We start from the raw sequence: 17832 nt of genomic DNA, 5'->3' as shown, positions 1-17832 counted from the left end.
TTCCCCCGTTAGGGTTCGGCCGCGGCGAGTCCACTTCGCATTCAAACACAAAATCGAGCGCGAACTAGATAAGCTAGTGGCCCAAGGGATCTTAAAGCCCATAGATGGGGGGGAGTGGGAAACCCCTATCGTAACCCCACTCAAATCCAACGGGGAAATAAGGATCTGCGCTGACTATAAGTGCTCAGTGAACCGCGCCCTGAACCCGCACGCTTACCCGGTCCCCACAGTCAGCCACGTTCTCGCTTCCCTCCAAGGCGGCGCCATCTTTGCAAGGCTCGATCTTGCGCAGGCGTACCAGCAACTCACAGTCACTAGGGCAACAGCTGACATCCAAACCATAGTAACTCACAGGGGGGCGTTCCGGGTGAACAGGCTGCAGTTTGGAGTCAGTGTGGCTCCTGGCATCTTTCAGGAAGTCATGGAGAAGACACTCAAGGGCATCCTAGGAGTCTGCCCTTACTTTGATGACATCCTGATTGCAGGAGCGTCAGGAGAGGAACTGGCAGGTAGGCTCAGGGAGGTGCTGTCCAGACTGCGCACAGCGGGACTCGAACTCAAGAGGGAGAAATGCAGTATAGGTGTTCCTTCCACAGAATTCTTGGGGTTCAGAGTAGATGCCAGGGGAATCCACCCCACAGAATCCAAGGTGAGGGCCATCAAACTAGCACCCACACCCAAGAACAAGGCAGAGCTTCAGGCATTCCTGGGTCTGTTGAATTTCTACCATGCATTCCTCCCACACAAGGCAGCCATTACAGAGCCACTCCACAGGCTACTAGACAAACAGGCAACATGGGTCTGGACTGCCACCCACGACCAGAGTTTCAGGGCATTGAAAGCATTACTGTCGGATAACTCCACAGTAACCCATTTCATCGAGTCCAAGCCCATTTGCATCGCATGTGATGCATCCCCTTACGGTGTGGGCGCAGTACTCAGTCATCTTGAGCCCAACGGGGCACAAATCCCCATAGCCTACTATTCTAGGACGCTGTCTGGAGCAGAAAGAAACTACGCCCAAATTGACAGAGAAGCCCTGGCAATCGTGGCAGGAATCAAGAAATTCCACGATTACCTGTATGGCAGGGAGTTCACTGTCTATATGGATCACAAACTGCTCCTGGGCCTGTTCACCACAGACAGGCAGACCCCCCAAATTCTGTCCCCCAGAATGCTCCGGTGGTCCATCTTCCTTGCAGCCTACAATTGCAAGCTGGTGCACAAGCCAGGGAAGGAGATGGGCCACGCAGACGGTCTAAGTAGGCTACCCTTAGACACCCCTGATCCAGACCCTGCCCCAGCCACACAGATCCTAGCACTGCAGGAGCTACCAGAGTGCCCAGTTCATGCCAAAGATATTGCCAGCCACACAGCCTCAGACAACATCATGAGCAGGGTACACTCATGGGTTTGCACAGGGTGGCAGGACAAGTCCCCGGGGCCTGAGTTCCAGGCCTATTTCACCAGGTGCAACGAGATCTCCACGCACAGGGGCTGTCTCCTCTGGGGTAGCAGGGTCATCATCCCCACCGCAGTACGGTCCAGGGTATTGAACTCCTTACATGAGGGACACCCGGGGGTGGTCAGGATGAAGGCTCTGGCCAGAAGCTACCTCTGGTGGCCAGGGCTGGACAAGGACATTGAGGAACGGGTCAAGGCCTGTTACACGTGCCAGAGATCCAGGCCAGAAATGACACATGCACCAGTACACCGGTGGGAGGCCACACACACACCCTGGTCCCGCATCCACATTGACTATGCAGGGCCATTCCAGGGCCAATTGTTTTTAGTAGTGGTGGACAGTCACTCCAAGTGGTTAGAGGTAGTCCCTGTTCCCAACATGACCTCGGGGAGGACAATCCAGGTGCTCAGAGCTCTCTTTGCCACACACGGCCTCCCCGACGTAATTGTGTCTGATAACGGGCCTCAGTTTACCGCTAATGATTTCCAGGCGTTCTTGAAGGCGAACTGGATTAGGCACGCCACCTCCGTGCCCTTCCATCCATCGACCAACGGGCAAGCTGAACGGATGGTAAGGATGACCAAAGACACCCTCTGGCGCATCATCAGCAGGGACTGGCATCACAGACTGGCGAAATTCCTACTCGCCCAACACACTACACCATGCGTGGCTACCGGGAAGAGTCCGGCAGAACTTCGTTGGGGTCGGCGCCTCATCACAAAGCTGGACCGTTTACATCCAGACCGGGTAGCAGCCGAGACCGTGAGGTCACCATCACCATCATCATCATCACCGTCATCGCCATCACCACCGACACACGGGGTTCTCAACGTGGGAGACCTGGTCTGGGCAAGGAACTACGGGGCAGGGCATCCATGGGTTCTGGGGACAGTGGTTGAGAAAACAGGACCCCTGTCTTACATCGTGGGGGTGGAGGGGGACAGACGCATAAGGCGACACATCAACCAGCTCAGAGGAAGGGTCCCTGAGCGCACCACACATGCCCAACAGGAGAGCCACACCCCAGGAGAGGCCAGCCCAACCGGAAACAACACAGAGCAGGAACCAGAGGAGGAGGGCCTCCTGATCCCAGCTCCTTGCATCCCTGCGCAGAGGCCTCAAGAACCCGCGGTCCAAGCCCAGGGCCAGGCCACACCCAGACGGTCAACCCGGAAACACAGGACACCTGCCTACCTGTTGGACTATGTGTGCAAGTGACCTCCACACAGTTGCATTGTTTTTTTCTTATTATTGTTGACACAGTGTATATAGTTGTAGTTAGTTGCAAGTTGTTCATGTTATGTGGTTCTTCTCTAAGGGGGGAGGGGTGTTATGTATGCAGGCACCTGCATAGCAACAGCCACCAGGGGGCGTTGGCCTGGACGGTTTTGGCGGGAAACCCAGTTTCGGCGGGAAACCTAGGGCCAACCCCATTGGCTGTCCGCTTACCTGGCTAGGTATTTAAGGAGGCCAGGTAGCCCTCATTCCCCAGTTCACTACCCCCTTCCAATAAAGAGCTGAACTCACACACCGGCTGGCGTCTCTTCCTTGCGTCGGACCCACTACACAATAAGCCTTGCTGCTGGGCCATGCCTGGGCTATGCCCTGCCGCTGCCTCCCAAACTCCACCTTTGCTGCTGAGGAAAGCCTCAGTGGCAGGGCGCTCTGCTTGGGTGAGGTAGGAGGAAAAAGCGGCGGCAGAGTGTGCTCTGCGCGTGGAGGTAGGACAAAAAAGCGGCAGCAGCAGGGCACTCTGCAAGGGGGAGGTAGGAGGGAAAAGCGGCAGGGCACGCTCCGTGCCGGGGGCAGGGTAGAGGAAGAAAGCAGCAGCAGCAGGGTGCTCTGCGTGGGAGGCAGGGTAAGCAGCAGCAGCAGCAGCAGTGGTGGAGTGCTGCAGGGGGGAAGCAGCAGGGTTTTGTGGCTCCTGGTGTTTTCTTTTCTGTGGGAAAGGTCCAAATGGCTCTTTGAGTGTTTAAGGTTGCCGACCCCTAGATGACCTCCAAAGTCTCTTCCATATCTGTTATTCTAGTTTTCTGATTTAAAGTTACATGGGATCTGCAATTCCAAGAAAGGCTAATGTTTTACTTTTGCTCTTGGCCTGGCATCTGTGTTGTTTCTCCTGGACTTACTGGATCATGATTTACAGTATGTTCTTTTTTATATTTGCCCCCATATAACTGATTGGTGATGGAGCAGAACTAAATATGGTTTCTTTTTAAGTGTCTGGACATGTGAAAGAATATGCAGCTGGCAAGGAAAGTGAGAAAGAAAAGTTCAATAAAAGTTCTTGAAATGCTGGAACCCATAATTGTTGATTTGGAGGAAGAAGAAAGACTTGCTTGATTTTGAAAGTTTTAATAGGAGTGTTTATAAGTGTGTGTGTGTTTGTGTGTTTGTGTGTAAAGAGAGAGAGTTGGTTTTCATTAGAAAAATGTCTTTTAGAGAGAGGAACTTTCAGCAAATATGGGGCTACCACCCTCCTTGAAGATCATTTCTTATACAGTAGCCCTTATTTTTCAAAAGGCCTTAAAAATCTTGCCACCAAAATTTTGATGGAAATGAGGATAGTCTCACTGGCTTCCCATCCATATTTACCTATAAGGATGAATACTTAACATCCTTGGTATAAGAAGTCAAAACTGAAAGGAATTCTGTAACCCCATGCATGGGCAAGCTGTAAATGATATTATTATTTCTGTTTATGAGTGCACCAAGAACAAGGTTTGATCTGCACCCAGGAGAAAACTATTTTTTCTCTTTTGCCCAAGATTCCTGGCAGCTGTTAAGTCATTGAAGCAAAGGTGGATGTCTGGCTCCATTTGGGCCATAAGTTGCTCTTTGGAAGCATTCTCAGGCTTGCCACGTCCCACAAACTCCACCCAGTGTAGCCAACTGTTTGGAGTAGCAGCTGATGTGACTGTTTGATCCATTAATCTCCCTGAGTGGTAGCTTTGATGTCTACTAATAATAATGCTGCATGTAGGACATCTGCTAAGTGATGCCGGGGAGCCAAAACCTGCTCCTGTTCTCATCTCATCCTCTATCATATAATGAGATGTTTTCGGAGATGGACCAGGAAACCTTTGCCAATGTAGGAGTAAAGCAGCTGGTCTTTCAATGGACTATTTTGGTGGCAGAGCACTATACTTTCTTTTCTAGTCTGATTGTAGACCCGGAGGCCCTTCTCTAAGCATGGCTTCAGTACAGAGGCCAATGAAGATTAATGCATGTAATCATAATATAGCAGTCAACCACTGTGTGTATTTTGAAAAAGGTTCTATTTCAGCTAAGCACCACAGGTGGAAGCTCAGCCTCATAATCCAAAGGATAAACTGATATGATAACTTCAGTTGATGGGAGTCTTGGTTATGAAACTACTGGGATGAAGGATTGATTTTTATGGACATTTGGATATATGTATGTATAGGCAAATAGGGACGCGGTGGCTTAGTGGGTTAGGACGCTGAGCTTGTCGATCAGAAGGTCGGCAGTTTGGCGGGTCGAATCCCGAGTGCCGCTTAGCAGAGTGAGCGCCTGTTACTCGTCCCAGCTTCTGCCAACCTAGCAGTTCGAAAGCACGTAAAAATGCAAGTAGAAAAATAGGGACCACTGCGGTGGGAAGGTAACAGCGTTCCGTGTGCCTTTGGCGTCTAGTCATGCCGGCCACATGACCACGGAGACGTCCTCGGACAAGTGCTGGCTCTTCGGCTTTGAAACGGAGATGAGCACCGGCCCCTAGAGTCGGAAACGACTAGCATGCATGTGCGGGGGGAACCTTTACCTTTACCTATGTATAGGCAAATTCTCTGGTTTTACTAGGGAGGTTGGGAGATACACAGCCACTACGTCAATGAAACTGCCAACATTACCTGTGAATTTTCAGCCTGAATAAGAAGAATTGAGCAGAAATATGAAACCACAGATCCTAGGACCTTCAAGGATTATGCCAGTGCTAACACCCCAATGCAGCCCAAAGATGGAAGGGAGCAATGATCTTGGAACCACAGGGAGAGCCCTGACTGACAGCTGGCACTGCGAAGTCAGAGCTTCCCAGTCTGTCAGCCCTGGTGGCTCAGATATCAAGAGCCCAGTACATTGCCAATTCTTCCCAAGAGTAGGTAAGGATTAGAATCTCTTTGTGCCTTTCACAAATCCTGCTTTGGAATGCACGCATGGAAGAGAGAAGGAACAGCCCATGCAAACAAAACAGCATCCATGTAGCTCACTTGGCTGAAGATCTGTAGAAAGCACCCACCACCTTACACAAGAGTTCAAGGCCCATCTGAGGGAAAATAGATCTTTTAATCAACAGTTAATTCCAAGGATCCAGTATTGTAAGCAGAGCACTCATCCACAAGAGGCAGGAATTAGATATATTGTAAGCCAAATGGATTGCAATATATCTAATTCCTGCGTTTTTAAATACAATGAACTCCCTCCTCCCCCTCCCCTCTCCCCAACCCTCCCCTCCCCTCCCCTCCCCTCCCCTCCCCTCCCCCCTCCCCGACTTCCCAGAGCTGAATACAGGGTATAATAATACAAACATAAACTAAAATATGCTAGGTAAAGGTAAAGGTTCCCCCGCACATGCATGCTAGTCGTTTTCGACTCTAGGGGCCGGTGGTCCCTAGTCATAATATTAATAAAGTAACAAATAACTAATCATACATCATAAAAATCCACTACTTATTCAAATGCTAAATGAAACTTTTTAGTCCCATATTTATTCTGAATATAATCAATCCATCTTCTCCATTCCACAATATATCTCTGTTGCAATTGGTCTTTCAAATATGCTGAAATCTTTGCCATTTCCACCAAGTTGGAAACTTTCAAAGTCCACTCTTCTATAGTCGGCAATTCCTCCTTCTTCCAATATTGTGCAACTAAAAGTCTTGCCGCCATAATTAGATGCAACATCAACTTAGTGTCTATAACAGTAGTATCTGTAATAATACCCAATAAAAACAATTGCGGAGAAAACTTTATCCTTTTCTTAAATATCTTTTGCATATTCCACCAAATTTTAATCCAAAAGGCTTTAACCTTTTTATAAGTCCACCATATATGAAAATATGTTGCATCCTCACAACCACACCTCCAACATTTGGGCTGGCAGTTCGGATACATTCTTGCTAATTTTTTAGGGTCTAAGTGCCACCTATAAACCATTTTATAAAAATTCTCTCTTATGTTTTGGGCCTGTGTAAATTTTACATTTCTAACCTAGATCTTTTCCCAAGTATCCATTGTTATAACTTCTTGAAAATTCTGGGCCCACTTTATCATACAATCTTTAACAAGTTCCGTTTCTGAATCAATTTCTATCAATGCATTATATATCCTTTTTATATGTGCTTGACCTTGATCTCTAATTTGTTTTACCAAATTTTCATCAGTCATCAAAAAGCCAGCTTTCTGGCCCTCTTTCCATCTTGCCTGTAATTGCCCATACTGGAACCAAGTTTGTACAATCTTTTCTTCTTTTAAAATATTATATGGCTTTAATTGCCATACATTCCTTTCTAGACTTAAAATTTCCTTATATGTAGTCTCATCCTGTTTGAATCCCACATTTATATTTTCTATTGCATGTTTAGGTATTGCCCAAATTGGTATCTTATAATTTAACTTATGTCTATACTTTTTCCAAACTCGCAACAGAGCATACCTTAAAATATGTACCGTATTTTCCGGCGTATAAGACGACTGGGCGTATAAGACGACCCCCCAACTTTTGAGATGATTTTCATGGGTTAAAAAGTCGTCTTATACGCTGGAAAATACGGTATCTTAAACACATTATCCACCTTCTTATCATACAATAAATATGCATGCCAACCAAATAACAAATCATGACCCTCAAGATTTAATAATCTCCCTTGTGTTAAATTAAACCAGTCACTTATCGATGACAAAGCAGCAGCCTCATAATATAATTTAAAATTAGGCATTTTAAGACCACCTCTTTCACGCGTATCTTGCATTATCTTAAATTTAACTCGTGGCTTTTTCCCTGCCCAGACAAATTTATTAATTCCTTTTTGCCATTCCTCCAAATTTAAATCCTTTTTAAGTATAGGTATCATTTGAAACAAAAACAAAAATTTTGGCAAAACATTCATCTTTACTGCTGCAATTCTTCCCAATAAAGACAATTGTAATTTTTTCCAACTATCTAGTTCTTTTTGTATTTTTCCCCATAACATTTCATAATTATTTTTATATAACTTCACATTTGAGGCTGACAGATATATCCCCAAATATTTAATCTTTTTAACTATTTCAAATCCCGTTAGCTCTTCTAGAACAGCCTTTTGTGCTACGGTCATGTTCTTAGACAGTATTTTAGTTTTTTGTATATTTATCTTAAATCCAGAAACTTTCCCATATAACATTATTATCTCCATCAATTCTACAACTGAATAATCCGGCAGAGTTACTGTAATAACCAGGTCGTCCGCAAACACCCTCAATCTGTAATCCTGATCTCTTATTTGAATTCCCCTAATTTTATTTGAATCTTGTATTTTAATCAGTAATATTTCCAATGTTAAAACAAACAATAAAGGTGACAGCGGACACCCCTGTCTTGTACCCTTTTCAATATTGCATGATTCTGTCAGACTATTTTCTATTATACGAGCTGTTTGCTTCTGATATATTGCCCTAATAGGTTGTAAAATTTTTTCCCCAAATTCCATTTTCTCTAATACTTTCATTAAAAATTGCCAGTCCAATTGATCAAAAACTTTTTCAGCATCCAAAAAGATCAACGCTGCGGGGATCTGATTATTTCTTTCCAAGAATTCCAATAGATCTACAATATGTCTCACATTATTCTTCATTTGTCTACCACTTATAAATCCAGTTTGATCACTATGAATCACTTGCTGCATTACCTTCATTAATCTGTTGGCTAAAATTTTTGCAAATATCTTATAGTCAGTATTTAAAAGCGATATTGGTCTGCAGTTTTTGGCTTGGGTAGCATCCTGATCTTCCTTCAGGATCAACGAAATAAAGGCAGTTTTCCATGATGGAGGCACTCCTCCTCCCAATTGAATTGTCTTAAACAATTCTCTTAAGGGTTCCACCATTTCTAACTGTAAATTTTTATAATAAACGGCAGTCAAACCGTCAGTTCCTGGTGCTTTACCCACTTTTAATTGTTTAATTGCTAAAAAAACTTCTTCATCAGTTATCAATTGGTTCATCCCTTCCTTTTGTTCTTGCGTAAGAACAGGAATATTAGCTTTCAGCAAATATCCATCTATATCCACATCTCTAATCTTATCTCTAGCATACAACTTAGAATAAAAATCAACAAAAGTCTTTTTAATAAGATTCTGCTGATACACTACTTTACCCTTATGTTCTATTCTATCTATATTACAAGCTCTTTGCTTCTTCCTTAACAAGTAAGGTAACCATCTACCCGGTTTATTAGCATTACAAAAAGTATTATGTCTAGCATACCGTACGTTAGTTGCCACTTGATCTGCCATTAACATATCAAACTGACCCCTTAATAAAGTAATTACCTCTTTGATCTTCCCATCAGATGGATTCAGAATTAAAGCCTTTTCTTTTTCCTTAATTTCATCCTATAATTCTTTCCTCTTAAATTCCAATTTACGTCTATGTTTATTGTTCAAATATATTAATACACCTCTCATATAAGCTTTACTTGCATCCCAGACCATCTCAATAGAAGTACCTTTATGCATATTAATTTTAAAAAATTCTTTCATCTGTTTTTTACACTCTTCCACATTTTCCTGGTATCTAAACAAATTTTCATTTAAACGCCAAGACCGTCTGTCTCCATTATCTTTTTCTTTCTCCAACCATACTGGACTATGATCAGATATAGTTCTTGGACAAATCTTGATCTTCTTAATCCTAGAAAAAAATCATTAGTAATTAATACAAAGTCAATCCTGGAGAAAGATTGATGCCTGTCGGAGAAAAAAGTAAAGTCTTTTTCTTGCAAGTTCCTTTCTCTCCAAACATCTCTCAATTCCAAGTCATCCTTCATCTCAAAAAAAGATTTAGGCAGTTTAGCATGACTTGGCGTATTTCTAAAAAGACCTCTCTTGTCCATTTGTACATCCAAGACGCCATTCCAATCTCCCATAAAAATACAAGATTTATAATCCCACTGAATAATCTTGCTGTGTAGTAATTTGTAAAAGTCTCCTTGCTGCTGATTAGGAGCATATAATCCAACCAAAAGTGTTTTCTTGCCTTCTATTAATAGTTCAATTATAACATATCTTCCTTGTTTATCTGCTTCAATTAAACTCGCTGTTAAAGTATTCTTGACATAAATAACAACTCCATTTTTCTTGTCAGGCGCAGAAGCAATAAACTGTGTGCCCAACCTAAAGTTTATCAAGTTCTTTTGATCAACCGCTCGAATATGTGTTTCCTGTAAGCAAATAACATCATTTTTAAATTGCTTTAGATATTGAAATACTTTCTTTCTCTTATGTGGTGAATTTAGACCATTAACATTCCAAGTTAGGAGCTTTGTCGCCATCTTTTGTGACCTGAAGCTTTTGGAGCGCCTCTTCCAATATCACCTGCACTCTCTTTGGCTTCACTCCTCCCACTGCTTCACTATAAGTAAGTTTTTGAGATGAAATCATGGCTCTCTGCTGTTCTTGCTCTTGTCTCATTCGTCTAGCTGTAGCGCGTGTCATTCTTTGGTCTCTGACCTCCGTTGGTACTGAAATCTGATCCACTCCTGTAGCTTTCTGGAATTCTCCATCTTTCAACTGCATAACTCCTTCAGCACCTTGTATACTCTCACTTTGTGGTTGACGCTCTCCTTCGCCATTCTTCCTTTTAGATTCCAGAAGTGGTATGGGACCTGCCTTCAAAATATTAGCATAAAAATCACGTGCCTGTAAAACTGTGAGAAGACAGTATCTCGTGCCTGCGTGCATCACCACCATACCTACTGGGATCTCCCATCTGAACTGGATATCCCGTCTTCTTAATTCTTCTGCCAGAAAAGCAAATTCTTTCCTTCTCCTTAAAATTCTTGGAGGGATCTCTTTCAAAATTAAAACTTCTTGCTCTGCAACTGTAAATTTATTATTATAAAAGGCTTGAATAACCTCATTTCTAATTGATCTCTTTGTAAAATAAACCACCACATCTCTAGGTAGCTTCCTTTGTCTTGCAATCCAGGAATTAACACGAAATATTTTATCTATATCCACCATAATATCTTCTGCTGAGCGCCCCAGAACCTGTTCAAGAGCTTCTGAAATTACCTTTTTCAAATTTTCCTTAGGGTCTTCCTTCAACCCTCTAATTCTCACAGCAAACTCCATCTCTCTATGCTGGACCAATAATAAATCGTCATCAATCTTTTCCATCACTGTTTCAGCATCCGTCATTTTGGCATCTAATCTCATATTATTTTGGCTAAGTTCTTCCACTTTCTCATCCAAACGTTCAATACAAACAGCCATGCCTTGAAATGCAAATAAGATGTCTGCCCTTATTTCTGTATTCTTCTCCTCAATAAGCTCAGCTAATTGCTGAGATTGTTTTTTCAAAGCCTCTTGCAAAACATGCTGCAGATCTTTTATTGTCAAGGCTGGTGCGGGTGCGGGTGCCGGAGGGGGGGGCATTAAAGCCTGTAATGAAGATTGCTGAACTGGCGAAACCCCCGTGCTTCTAGGAACTTTAGTTGACTTGGCAGCCATTTTCACCCACTTAATTCTATTGCGCACTTTCACTTTCCGCAACATTTAAAAGTCTCCACAAAGTTTACTGGGTTAAAGTTCAAATACTTGCTCTGACAGCATTCTCCTGCACAGCTCTGCCTGCATCCAAGTAATCCAAAGTTCACTCTCACTGGCAGGGATGGTTGCAGCATCCTGCTCTGCTCCAAAGCCTTGGAGCAGAGGCGTCCCGGAGTCCGGAGCAAACTCAGGCTTCGGGGGGGCTCAACCCTTCAACCACCAGAGTTTCAACTCTGGCGGTCTGGGGGAGCTCTACCCCTGCCTGGGCAATCACCCCCTCCTCTTCTCCCAAGGAGCGGGCTTCCGAGCCGCCAAACAGCTGATCGTCGCTGTTTTTGGTGGCTCTACGGAGACAGTGGGGCTGACAGCCGAAATGGCTGCCGTCAACGGAGCCTTGCCACCCGGAAGTCCCCCCTCCTGTATGCTATCTCATCAATTATGGACATGAATTATGCATATACACTATAATTTTGAATCCCAAGTTTTCGCAGCCCCTGGAATATTGTCTCATACCCCCAGGGGTGCGAGCACCCCTGGTTGGGAACCCCTGGCCTAGGCAAAGAAGTGTATGCATTTCAACAATTCTGGTTCTGTATATCTTGGAAAATCAGGCTGGTTTTGCACAGTGTCATTTGCCTGTTGTTCGCACCAACCAATTTCCCTCCCCCCCAATATCCTAGCAAGTACTGTAATCTAAGCCTAGAGAACTGGACCACACTGCCCATCTCTCTATTGGAAGTTTTTAATGGTGAGGGTCACTATTTCCTTAGTGCAAATGTGTGAGATGGGACTACGTTATAAAATTCTTGGGGATAAGAGAGACAGCTTTTTAAAACTGTGTACCCAAAGTCAATCACTATGAAAAATTGCTTTGCTCCAGTTCTCACAATGAAAAAAACCTAGGCTGGCAAGTAGGTTGTGGCTTGGGACTGATGTGGCATCAAACACAGCTTACCATGATAGCATTATATTTCTTTTTGTCACTTCTTTCTTGTGCCAACACATCCTGGCCAAGATGCTGTTCTCTTCGCTGGAAGTTTTCAAGTGGATAGTGGACAGTCATTTGTCTGGATTGATATAGAGGGTCTCCTGCTTGAGCAGAGGGTTGGACTAGAAGACCTTCAAAGTCCCTTCCAGCTCTGTTGTTCTATGTTCTTGTATGCTTTCCTTCCTTGTATTGCATAGGTAGGTATAGATACATAGAGACAGACTCACATACATGCATAAACGTGGGAAGAAGATTTTGCCATACACTGAAACACCTGTATTCTACCTGTTAAAAACCAGAATGATTCCAATATATTAAATGATGTAATTAAAAACCAAAAGATACTATACTAAGCAACCCAATCCAATGCAACTATTAACATTCCTTTATGGATTATTCATCATTATTTGATATTTTAAATTAGTAAAATATTTATTGATTTGGGATTTGTGAATTCACTATTTTCTTTCTTTCTTTTTATCCTAAACAAAGTCAAAAGCACACAGACATTAGAAATAAAAATATTTCAGTTGTCTTTGTGGTAACTTTATATATAAAATTAGACCATTTTTAATTTAAGTAAAAATGACAGTTGAAAAATGCACATATAGGCTTGTAATCATTTGTCCTCATTTGTTCCCTGTTCTTGCCAGGCTCCTGAAACATGTTCCTGTCACCAGGATCTGGAATCATATATGTATGTTCACAAAGAAGTGGATTGTGAAGATAGTGTGCATGTCTAGGGGAAAGGAGGTTTAAAATCCTATTGTCTTATTGAAAAATAGTTTTAGAAAGGCTGATATGCAAATTAGTCATTAGTTACTGCTCTGCCTTCCTGGTAGCTCTAAGGGCACCACATATAGTGGAAATTTCTGATAGTTTCTGATAGGCAATAGGTGTATTGTAAAGGTGCAACTTTTAAAATGATTTGGTCATTTCTTGTTTTATTTTGTTTTGCTTTTCAATATAAATGTTCACATTAGATTACTTGGACATATCTATGTGGCTCATATTGCTACACATATTTGTGATCTTCATTCGGTGATTCAGGTTTATCGGCCTCCCAATGTCCATCTCTCTTCTTTATTCAAAGCCCTTGGTTCTAGCCTTCCCCTTCACTTATTCCAGCCACTTCTAGCCCATGGCCTTGGAAGACCTCCATTCACAGAGAGTCTCTGCTTCCCCATCAAATGCTCTACCTTTGAAGTGGCTAGATAATGACTACTCTGGGAAAAGCGCAAAATGGGTGGGGTGTAAGCCATGTGATGGAGGTAGAGGATGCTGAAGCTGGGAAGGGATGCAGGTGGCATTGGCACTGGCACAGTGGCAGCTAATCAGGTTTGCCAGCACCATCTGTCAGAATGTGAGCATCTGGGATTCAAGGTGACCCTGTCACCCTTCGTTAGAATTACGAGTTTGGCATCTGTATTAAACCACAACCAGCCACAGATGCAGTGAGGATGCCTGGCCAGGGATAAACACCGTTTGTGAGCAATATCTCAGCTGGACGAGTTGATAAATGGAACTAATTTGATCTTAATAATTCACTGATTCACAACTGCCAAAGGTTCTTCTCTTACCTCTTTTCATACGTTCAGCCTGTCTCCCCCTTTCCCTGCATGATCAAATCACAGCTCCAGGTTTTTGGAGGAACGCTGCGTGCTTTGCTTATCCCTCCCAGCACAGATGGTATTTCTCTTGTGCTTTGTGAGATTTTTGTGCTTCCTCCCCCACCCCAAACAAACGTGCAGGGGTGTATTTCTATTGGTGTTTCTCTGTACAGTGGAGAGGGAGAGGAGGGAGGAAGGGAGAGCAGCAGGTGTGTAGTGTAGTACTTGCACCTGGGTGAGCTGCTGGTGAAGAGAGCTGAGCTGCCTTTGCTCAGAAAGAGCCTCCCCACCAGAAATCAAAAGGAGCTTTGAATCTGGCTGTTGATCAGCCTGCTTGGTGTCTCCGACAGGCTCCCGTGACAAGAGCAAGAGGATGCTGTGATTTTGTCCATATCCTTTCTCATCCTAACACAGCCAAGACTGCAGAAAGGTCTTATCAAATCATTCTTCTCCTGCACATTTCCTCCTTTCTTCTTTTCTCCTGGCACAATAAGCCAGTGTGATGGTTTCCATGAGCAAGGGATGAATAAGGATGGGTAATCCTTCCCTCGGAATCAGAAGGGATGCCTTCCCCATCCTGTATTTCTTGCTGGTGCTGGTGGGGGAAAGATGTGATCCAGACACATAATGAAAGAAGACACTGTAAAAGAAAAAGGGAGAGATTTTTCTTCTATTCTCATCACAGATATGAAAGCCAGGATAGATGAAAGGGAATGTTTCTTCCTATTACATATTGTTAAATTATCAAATTTCCCGCTGTGAGCTAAAGCAACGCTCTCAGGGCAGCTTTAAAAAGGAATGAGATGAATCCATACAGGATAAGGTTATCCAAGGCTACCAGCAACAATGTCCCTATTTGAAGCTCTCTATTCCAGTTGGTGAGAATGTGGGCAGGCAGCTGTGCTCCTCTTCCCAGACTTGCATGGAGGCCCCCTGTGCCATTCTGAGAAGAGAACACCAGACAAAGTCTGCGGCAACACCAGGACCCATCTGATGTTCCTCACAGCCTTGATTTAGTTCAGGTTGTTTTTCTTCTTTATCTTTGCCCAGTACTCTGGATGAGGCTTTCCAGGCGCCACATGTGGACTCCCTAAAATAACAATGGAGTCTTTGTGAGTTGTTATTTCACCAGCACAGGCCTTGGCTCCTTGATGCTGGAAGGCAGGGAAGCCTGGTAGGGTGCATTATCTAAAGAGGCCGTCCTCTTATCTTAGTGACTGCTGCAGTAAAATGAAATAAGAATCTAAGAAAACAAATCAACAAATGCATGTGCTAAATGAATGGCTCCTTTGTCCTCTGCCTATGAGGAGGAGAAGGCAGCCTTCATCTGGCTTCTGATGTTTGGCTTGTTCTCTGATTTTTATGTGACACCCATACAACAAATGGAGCATACTGAGTCCAGAAATGGTCCAGAAATGATCTAGGTCAATGGTAAACATACATATGAGAGATTGTTCAGCTCATTACTTGCTTGGTGAACCAAGGGTTTCCAAGTCACCTCTGAATCCCACTTTGTTTCCCTGAGAAATCAGAGTTATGTTTGTTCTTATAATTGCACATAGTGTATCTTGAAATGTCACAGAAGTATATCAGGAGCTTCCCAGGGTTCCACTCTGATTAACCCCTTGGACACCTAAACTGTTGAAGCAAGCTACTGGTAAAGAAGTAGTCTTCAGCTCTAATCTGGTAATTAGAGTAAAGGTGTTGTGAGAAGGACCTAGAATCAGGTGAGGTGATGAAATCATAGTTAAGAAAACCAGTCCAAGCCTATAAAATAAATATTCTGATTTCCTAGAATCATTTTACAGATGTGCACCTAGTCTTGTCTTATATTAGGAAAATGTCTTATATTAGGAAATTCTCTGTACTGCTGCTGCTATCGGTAGCCTAAGGCTGCCTCCTCTCCTCTCCATAATCATAGTGATGATGCTGGATTCCAGATTCCCAGAATCATTGCTCTTTGTAAGCCACCCGGGTTTGGGGTGCATAGCTGCATGGGCAGCTATATAAGTCGAAAAGAAAGAAAGAAAGAAAGAAAGAAAGAAAGAAAGAAAGAAAGAAAGAAAGAAAGAAAGAAAGAAAAAGAAAAGTCAAGTTCAGGTTCAGAGGACATGAATCAGTGCACTCATGGGTTAATGAATGCACTCTAATGCTTCTCAATAACCTTTTGCCTGCTTACTTCTGGTGAGCCCCAAATACAGTATTTTAACTAAGCATGAAGGGAAAATAGTAAACACAAACTCACCACCACCACGGCACCATTCTTGCCATCTATTAGTTACAAATGTATTGTTATTTGATACTTATGCAATATTTGCTAAGAAAGCACTGGTTACAAATACAACAAGGAAGGCATTTGTCTAACTTGCTTCCTGCCTTCCATCACTTATTCTGTTATTCTCATTTTATTCTTTCTTGATCCTTTGGCCCTCTCCTCAGCCCTTGCAAGCATGGAAACATTCGGATGTAGGAGCCTTTCTGCCAAAGAAGGTTTGGGAGGGTGAGTGGGAGACACTCTGCCACTTCTTTTGTCTCCTCCTGCTTTCCCATGCATGCACACAAGGGGGAGCCCATGTACAGGACTTTGGACTGCTTATTCCAGGGTTTGAAAAATCAAGTTCCTTTAAAGGAACAGAATCCTTACTCTCAGCTTCCAGAGGAACAAGGAACACTTACGGATGAACTCCATCATCCTGATGATAGTATGTCACAAACAAAGGGCACGTGCTCCATGTGTCAGATGGCTGCACATCCCAGATGGTTTAAACACCTGGGTCAAAGCAGCCAGATTGCTCATTATTTGCCAGAGGAGGATGCAGGAGCAGTTTCTTGCACTTGTTGCTAGACTTGCTTGGGGGTAGAGGAAATATCTTGTACAGATCAGAAACAAGTTAGTTCTTGCATTTGTAGCCCACTGGTCTGCATGCTGTGAGTTGTCTTAATATTTATAAACAGGAAGAGATGAGATGAAAATCCATGAAGCAGTAATCTGAGTGAGACGGATTACACAAGAACTGAAGTTGTGCCAATAGAGAGACTGAAGGATGGGCTTTTAGGAGTAGAAGACGTCTCCAGATGTTCCTGGACTATAACTTCCAGCATCCCCAGATAATTCAGCCTATGGTAAAGGATAATGAGAATTCTAGCTCAGCAACACTGGAAGATCTCAAGTTGCCCACTTGTTTTATGTGGAGATTTATATGTCAGAGCTTTGTGCCAAGAAGGAAACTCTTCTCAACAAAGCCTATTCCCTGAACTTTTATGAGGTGCAGGGGAAAAAGGCAAGGAACTAGAAGGAGAAAAGGAAATCTCCCTATATGTAGAGCTACTTCCTGCTGGCTAATGGCATATTCACCGTGAATTCCCACAGGGAAGTGGCAAGTACTGATTTGGATAGTGCAGTCAGGCTTCCTCCTCTGCATTATCCACAGCATTGACCACTACAGAGAGCTGCACAGGCTTACCTTCTGCACAAAAAATAGAAATCACAATGCTGCCCCAAGAAAAGCTACATTTTATGACTATTATCAATTTCTTCTAGCTTGATTCAGAAGAGCTGGATTCATTCTTACTTCTGAGAACTTACTGGGTGCCTCAAGCAAGCCACTCTCTTACCTTCAATCCTTCTATTAGAAATAATTTGGTAATATTACTCACCTTCTTTAGAAGATTGTTGAAAGAATGGGAAGATAACAGGTGTGAAGAGCTTGAGCCTTTTATGCAGAAATTGTATAATTGTCATTTCATATTTCCTTTAGCTCAGAAATGAGCAATCAATGGTTTTGCTTCCATGTGGTCTAGATACAATTTGGGCAACTTTTCTGAATCTGCTATGACTACAGTTATTGAAAATTGTAAGCAGCTTTTTAGCATCTTGACAGGAAACGCTTGAGATCTAAAAGAGGCTGAATATAGCTCTAAAAAGACAAAAGGAGAAAAAAGGAAATCCAGGAATTGACTATGTCTGATATGTCTCTGCCCACTTTTTATATCATTATCCTCCTC

At 43.2% G+C, this 17832-nt stretch overlaps 1 long non-coding RNA gene across 1 annotated transcript in view; it reads left to right on the top strand.

Annotated features, from left to right (window-relative positions):
* The window catches only part of LOC308663457, a 133530-nt gene that overhangs the window by 31178 nt on the left and 84520 nt on the right, over positions 1-17832 (top strand). Inside the window, exon 2 of the long non-coding RNA XR_014025401.1 lies at positions 12871-12914. This is a non-coding gene — a long non-coding RNA (uncharacterized lncRNA). The remainder of the gene's footprint in view (positions 1-12870; positions 12915-17832) is intronic.

This window comes from Vipera berus, assembly GCF_964194415.1.
Source record: "Vipera berus genome assembly, chromosome: 2".
Classification (NCBI taxonomy): Eukaryota; Metazoa; Chordata; class Lepidosauria; order Squamata; family Viperidae; genus Vipera; species Vipera berus.
Note: the sequence above shows the minus strand (reverse complement) of the source record. Positions and strands in the feature narration are given on the sequence as shown.